Source organism: Phalaenopsis equestris, unplaced genomic scaffold, assembly GCF_001263595.1.
Source record: "Phalaenopsis equestris unplaced genomic scaffold, ASM126359v1 Scaffold000107, whole genome shotgun sequence".
Classification (NCBI taxonomy): domain Eukaryota; kingdom Viridiplantae; phylum Streptophyta; class Magnoliopsida; order Asparagales; family Orchidaceae; genus Phalaenopsis; species Phalaenopsis equestris.
Window position 1 is genome coordinate 2,313,612 of NW_018164549.1, and position 8,178 is coordinate 2,321,789.

An 8,178-nucleotide genomic window follows, 5' to 3' on the forward strand; every position below is an offset into this window, starting at 1 on the left:
ATTGAGTTCTAAAACTCGACCACTTAAGCCAAGCCCTTAATGTCATACACAGAGTTAACTACAGAGTTAAAGCTGAATGTTCTTTCAAATCACCTCATGTTTATTTTTTTGGGAGAGTCCTCTGCCTTGCCTATGATAATCTCTACTAAGTTGAGTGAAGTGTAAGTGGGAAAATTGATGAGGGTGCTCAACACATTTAGGAAAGCCTTTGGGTGGACCATAACTGACATTAAAGTTGTAAGCCTTTCTTAATGCATGCATAAGATTCTGATAGAGGAGAGACATATACCCAAGTTTAATCCCCAAAGGTGGTTGAATCTAATGATGAAAGAGATTCTAAAGTGGTTGGATGTAATCCTTTTCTATTCCATCTCAGATAGAACTTGGTTTAGCTCAATTTACTATGAATCTAAGAAGGGAGAGTGACGTTAGTGGAGAATCAAAGGAACAAACTGATACCCACTCAAAGCGTCACTGGTTGAAGAATTTATATTGATTATTGGAAGTTAAACATAACATCTAAGATGGACCATTTCCCACTGCCAATTCTCGACCAAATGTTGGATAGGTTGGTAGGGCACCTATTCTTCTGCTTCCTAGATGGATAATAGTCCCCACAAAACTTTTGATTTTAGAACGATGCCATTTATATTATGCAACACTCTAGCCAATTTTTAGTGTTACATGATGTACATCTTTTTTGACCTTATAGAGACTGGAATAGAGATTTTCATGGATTACTTTTCCGTATTTGACACATTATTTGACTCATTCCTAACAATCTTATAAAATTATTGCAAATGTGGGATCAGACCAATTTGGTGTTGAACTAGGAGAAGTGTCAATTTTTGGTCTTCGAGAGGATAATCTTAGGCCACAAAATTTTGAAGGGTTGGAGGTATACCCAACTAAGATTCATGCACACCCATGCCCATCGCGAGACAATGCAAGTGGCGTACCCATGCCCACTACGAAGTACAGCCGTGCCGCACCATGCACAAGTCTTGACGCATCCGCTCCCGAAACATTGTCCTCGTCCTCCAACACAACCGTGTTGTACCCTTCGCACACCTGCGCCCACTTTATTAAAATCAAAATTTGGGAAACTTGTAATTTAAGGTGATGTCAGTTTGTCTTAAATAAATTAATTATTGAACTTTGGACTAGTTGATGAGCATCATTACCAGAGATGATTTAGAAACAAATTATTATTCTATAAATAATTGAAAACAACATTATTGTAATACTAACACATACAAAACAAATGCCAAACAATGCAACAATTCTAAAGATTGAAAAAGAAAAGGAACAAATGATTTACTCCCTTGATAAGCACATTAAGTGAACATAGATAAAAATTTTAGAATAAACAATTTCACCAATCTCACCTTAGTGAAAATTTTATCAAAGTCCCCATGCTAAGAAAATTATTTAATCGACTACATGGTTTGTCCTTAAAAATTGCCACAGCAGAACCAATTTCTTTTTAGGGTAAATTTATAAGAGCATTATGCATCTCAACCATATACACAAAACTTGTATGCTGCTGCAATGATATTTGATTCTCTCATTCTCTGATTTGCATTTATTAAGGAAGCTGCATGCATTGTAAATGAATGACTTGAAGGCCATTTTCTATTTCTTCCTCCTCAGCATCTCACTGTTAAGTTTCTGCTCTGTGCACAAGAAATCCCAGCGCGATTTATATATTTTGCAATTACCATGATTTAAATTCATAGTGTGTGAGATTTCAATTTTTAGGCAAACGGCACATAAATAATGGTAGAGCCAATGTTTTTAGAGTGGAGCGGCGCAATAAAAAATTAAAAAAGATATTAGATGTGGTTATCTGTGCGGATATTTATTCAGATTCGAGCGTGTCAAATCTCAATGATTGTCCGTATGAGCGAGCAGACATTTATTGAGATTTCGAGTATGCCAAATCTCAATATAATTATCATACCAATATTTTCTCCAAAATTTAAGGGGTGGCTAAAATTTAACATAAGAAAATTTATTATCCTAACCTCCAACCAATTGTTTAACTAATAGTTAAAAAAAGGGGAAGTATTTGCATATGAAATACACACGCAGCTCTATTTGCATACGCCATTAACCCAAAAATATCATCATAATAACTTATGAATAATATTGAAATAGAACCTGCAAAGATTATTTGGATTATATGTTATTAAAATTAATACCTTGATAACCTCCAAATAACCTCTAAATAACCTTGAAACGGATGTTATTAAAAGGTTATTATGCACAGAGCTCTACGTGTCTTATCCGTTTATAAATATTTCCCAAAATAAAAGAAAGAATAGAAACACAAAGGCATCATGTAAAAATCTCATTAAGAAAAAAATGATAGACTTAGCCTATTTATCAAAGTTATAGTCTTGAATCATAAATGGTTGCCCTTTCTTAAAACTGGACTGAAATTCACAACGTTCAAAAACAATTAAGGAAAACCTCATCTCTACGACCATTCCCATCAAAACAACCATCTTTCACCGGCGGCAAACTCCTCTTCTTCTCTTCGGGGAGCCATCCTTGACTCCGGCGAGAGTCTTCGTCGCCGTGACTTCCTTCCTCTCCTTATTACGCCCTCTCCGGCGAGCCATCAGGTATTCCTCGCAGATGTACATCTCCATTGCTTGTTCTCGTTCTGTTTTTTTTTTTTTTTTTCTTAATTAAGTTTATAATTGGCCGTTTGAGAAATGTATATAAAGGCTGAGGTGAGTCGCGGGTTAGGAGAAATGTGGTGGGCAGTTCTTCAAGTCCGGGGGCGCGCGGCATGCTGATTTGCGCTGAATTTGCGGACGGGTTTAATGATTAATGAGGCGCGATTTAATATTTACTAATTTCTTCGTTTTTTTAAATTTATTTTTAGGTTTTCGCGTTAGGCTAATTATAGCATAGAGATGGAGACATTAAGTCTTCGAAAATTATAATTAAGACTCTTTTGTGAATATTAATTCTACTTTTCCAATATATACATACATATATATATATATATATATTATTGCATGGTCATAGATTCGTGATGCTAGAGTAATAATTTTGTGTTTTAGCATTCGACGACAGACAAACAGAAAACAAGCTGACAGAAGGAGACACCTCAAATTTCTTATATGAAAAATTCTAGAACGAGAAAAAATCAAAGTTTAGCCTAATTGAAATAATCACTATATAACTGTCAGTACATAAGCCACTCATCGCTCGAATTAGAAAAATATAGTATTATAATGTTGATGTACAACAATAATTCAATAATAATAATTGTAACGGGTCGCAATGGCTGTACTTGATTGATATTAAGGCAATAGCCTGTCTTGAATGTTGTAAATGGTGGTTGTGGTGTAAGCTTGTCGTAGAGGTCGTAGTTAAAAGTCATTGAAATGGCTGGTCATGTTGGTTGTAGATGTTTACTTCATGAGTGCTGGTTGGTCACAAAAGCCGTAGTAGGAAGTTGTAAGAGTTGTGAGCCATGTAAGTCGAAGTAATGAGTTGTGATAACGTTCGTAGGCCACAGAGACCAGAGTTGGGCGTTGCATGAGCTATGGTCCATACAGGGCATACTTGGTCGCGTAGGCTATAATTGACAGCTGCAATAACTTCTATGGGTTATAGAGATCAGAGTTGGGAGTTGCATGAGTTGTGGACCACGTAGATCATAGTTGATAATTTCATAGTTGTGAGTATTAAAAACATTTATATGCCATAGAGGCAAAATTTGGGAGTTGTGTGAGCTATGAACCACTAGGTTGTAGTTGGTCATGTAATCCATAGTTGACCACGTACGTTGTAGTAACGAGCAACAATAACGTCTGTAGGTCATAGAAGTCAAAGTTGGGAGATGCATGAATTGTGAGCAACACAAGTCATATTTGGTCACATAGGTCGTAGTGGTGAGTTGCAATAATATCTGTAGGTTATAAAGATCAGAGTTGGCAGTTGCATTAATTGTGGATCATGTAAGCTAAATTTGGTCATGTGTATTGTAGTAGTGAGCCGCAATAACATTTGCAGGTCATAGAGATCGGAGTTGGGAGTTGCATGAGATGTGAGCCATGTGGGTCTTAGTAAGTCATATTGGTCATGACAGAGAGCTGTGAGGAGAAAATTTTAGCAGTCTAGAGAAATTTATTTTTATCTGAGTACAATGACTATAAGAAGTTTTTGCAGGGAGTTATTGTCAGATCCTTGATAAGATGTTATTCATTATTATATAGTGGGAGTATGTTGTCACACAATATGTGGGGTGCATTGTTACACCGTATTTGTGGTGTCATTGCCCGTATTGGGGTGTGTTGTTACATCGTCTTTGTGATGCATCGTTGCACCATTTGTAGAGGTGTGCCTTTACACCATATTTAGAGTAATTCATTGACTTTTGTTTGGGATGATGCACTGATGTGTACGGTGTTTCGTTACACCATGACATTGGTTGTTACTCTACATGGTGCTTCATAACTTTATAATATACGTTGAACCTCGCAATGTGATTCTTTGCAACAAGCAGTTAGCGATCGATGATGTTCAAGGTTGTAGTGGTCGATAGTGGTTGGAAGCTACAGAGGTAAGAAGTGTTCATCGGATGTTCGAATTCAGACTAGCTCTTATATTCTCCTCATCCTCTTCCCGATCCATCTCTCAATCTCTACCTTGGTCTTATAAGTCCTAATCTTCTCCCCTTTCAAAATGGGAGTAGAACTCTATTTATAGATTTTGGGAGTGTCATCTTTCGTAAATATTGCAAGAATTCAAAGGCATAGAGTGATTCCCGTAATTAAATGATATTGTGTGGACATTTTAATGCCTAAATGATGTTAGAATTGAGTGATTTTTGGCTCGTTATATTTCTCTCATCGACATGCTCTATTTGTCTATAATCTCGTCAAATTTGGAAACCTTTTTATCTTATAATCAGTCACCCAAACCTTTCAAAAGTGATTTAATGATTTGATTTGAGCTTGATTTGACTCGAATTAGACTAATTTTCGTGTCATGTGTTTGGTTCGTCAATTAGTTTTGATTATAAGCTTGCTAAAATTATAGGTCTTGATGATTTTTTATTTGAGTTTGAATGTTTCTTACTCAGAAAATGCCCCAAAATTCATGACATGTCTCGAGATTCCTATCAAATGAAAAATTTATTGATGGCTTTTCAGTTGCCCCCCAAATTTTTTAGCAATTTTACTTGCTCGTCTGAAAATTATAAAAACTTTTGTTTATTTCTTTTCGGTGGTTGCAACATGTGGTTGCAACAACATGTGGCTGCGATAGACAGTGACAAGTAGAGAAAGTATAACAACGCGCCCCACAGATAGTGCAATGACGCCTCTCTAAAATGATGTAACAATGCACCCAAAAAATGTTTATTTTCTCTGGAACCTGAGGGCTCCCTACTTGCAGCTCTCGACTCCAGCCTTTGCAACCAATGAAAATCATTAAAGCTCGCCGTTATGCCCTACCTGACCAACCACAACCTACGTGGCTCACAACTCGTAGAGCACCTGACTCTGAAGCCTACGACTTACATATGACATCATAGCTCACCATTATGGCATATGTCGTCCACACCTCGTGCAAATCTCAACTCCGGCCTCAGCGGCCTACAAACGTCATCACAAGTTACCACTATGGTCTACGTAACTAACTACGGTCTACATGGTCCACAGCTTGTGTCGGTCCTGACTCTGGCATATGTGACCAATGAACGTCATCACACCTCTCCACTGCAGTTTACTTGTCTCACAGCTTATACAACTTCCGAACCTGGCCTCTACGGCCTACAGAAGTCATCACAACTCACTACTATTATGACCAACTATGACATATCTGGTACCCGCTCGTGCATATTGACTCTAACCCTTGCGACCTATGGACATCATTACTACTCACTTTTACATCCTACGTGACCAACTATGGTATACGTGTTTCATAGCTTGTGCAACTCCCGACTAAAGCACTGCGGCCTATAAACATCATCATAATTCACTACTACATCCTATGTTGCTTACAACTTCTGCAACTTCCTACTATGTCCTCTGTGACCAACTAACACATCTAAAGCAATCATTTGAAGCGTATATGACCAACTACTATCATGAATTTCAATTAAACCTATATGGTTAGCTAGCGCTACAGTCATCATCTACAATATTCACAGCAGACTACTGTCTCAATAACAATTGACTATGATCCTTGCAACCCACAATCACTGAGAGTTATATTCATTACAATCAAACTACAATTATTATTGATGAACTACCATTGTACATTTATAATGTTTGACTTTATAATTTCATCTTTTGTAATTCAAGAGAAGAGTTGACAAGTGTACACATCATTCATAGTAGAAAATTTCAACTAGACTAGGCCCCATTATTTTTTTTTCCTTTTTAGGATTTTTCATGTACAATTAAGGTATCCCCTCCTGCTTATTTCTATTTAATCACGTTAGAATGTCTTGGCACAGACCAGTTATCATAAAATGTGCATGGAAATGTGCATCTATTTCACTTTTAGGAGGATTGTAATAGTGAAATTTTTTATGTGATGTTAAATTTTTAAACGGTATACATATAAATATCAAAGCTTACAAATTAGATATGTAAATATATTAGAATTGTATGGCATGTATTGCGTATATTCTCACTAAAAGTGCTTTTTTTATCTCTCGCTTGCTTCGTGATATGCTAAGAAATCCTTCTGATAATGAATTGATCGGAATGCCATTTTCTATTTCTTCTTCAGCATTTCACTGCTGGGTTTCTGCTCTGTAAACAAGAAATCCCAGCGTGGCAGCCAAAGACTTTCTCAAAAATTACAATATGAGACACTCAGTCCACAACAAAGGCAATTATATCACTGTTACAAATCTACCCTCAGCCAAACATTATTCGTGCATAAATGGAACATTCTATTATATTTTTATAGAATTAACGGAAAATAATGAGTAAGAAATCATTTGAGTCTGGAAAATCACGTCCTGAATTAGGAAAATATACATTGAATGTTTTCCTCTCTTTTTGTGATGATATTCGGATTATTTCCACAAAATTTTATAAGAAAAAAATTTGTAGTTGTCATAAAAATGACCCAAGATATTCGATTTACTTTTGATGGACCGAATAGGGATTTATGTGTTTTGTTATCATGATTTAAATTCATAATGAATGACATCTCAATCTTTAGAGAGATTTAGGAAAAAATTTGTGTACGTAAGGTGTACGCAGAGCTGCATACGTCTGTAACCTACAAATAGGTCATAGGGAGGGTATTGGGAGGTTATAATCATGTTATACCCCTGTAACCTCCATGTAACCTACTGTAAACTATAAATATATGAAAACAGAAAGGGCAGAACTTACTAAAAGGTAGAAGTATGTTACAGGGAGGTTATAGAGGGTATAACGCAGTTATAACCTCTCAATACCCTTCTTGTAACCTATTTGTAGGTTACAGACATACGCAGCTCTGCATACGTCTTACGTACGCAAATTTTCTCCCATGCAAATAATGGTAGAGCCAACATTTTTGTGGCGGAGCGGTGCAATCAAAAATTAAAAAAAAAATAGTAGATGCGACTGTCTTAAGTTCGGATAGTCATTGAGATTCGAGCACGTCATTATATAAATTTATGAGGAGTGATGTGCTCGAATCTCAATGGATATATGCAAAAATTGTACATAATATTTTCTCCAAAAATTAAAGGGTGTATAAAGTCTGAAATTAAGAATTTTATTATCATAGCCTCCAACGAAGATTAGCTTATAATTAGGTGGTCTTTGGTCGACAACTCTCTATTCATCAAATCCATCATCGATAGAGAAGTGCTCTCGAGCCTTAACGAAATAAATCTCATAAATCTGTCTATCAATCAGATGCAATAAATCTAGATTTACGTCAAAAAATAAATAAAATGATGGAATATTCGATTTAATCGAGTGTGGGATTTAAATTTAATATTTTTTATGTTTGACCGGATTTAATAAATCATACTTAAACAAATAAAATAAAAGAATATTCGATTTAATGGAGCTTTGGATTTAAATTTCAGATTTTTTTTACGTTTGATTAGATTTACGTTAAATTGATGCCTAATTCTTATTAAATTCATGCTACCAAACACCATCTCAGATTATGATATATATATATATATATATA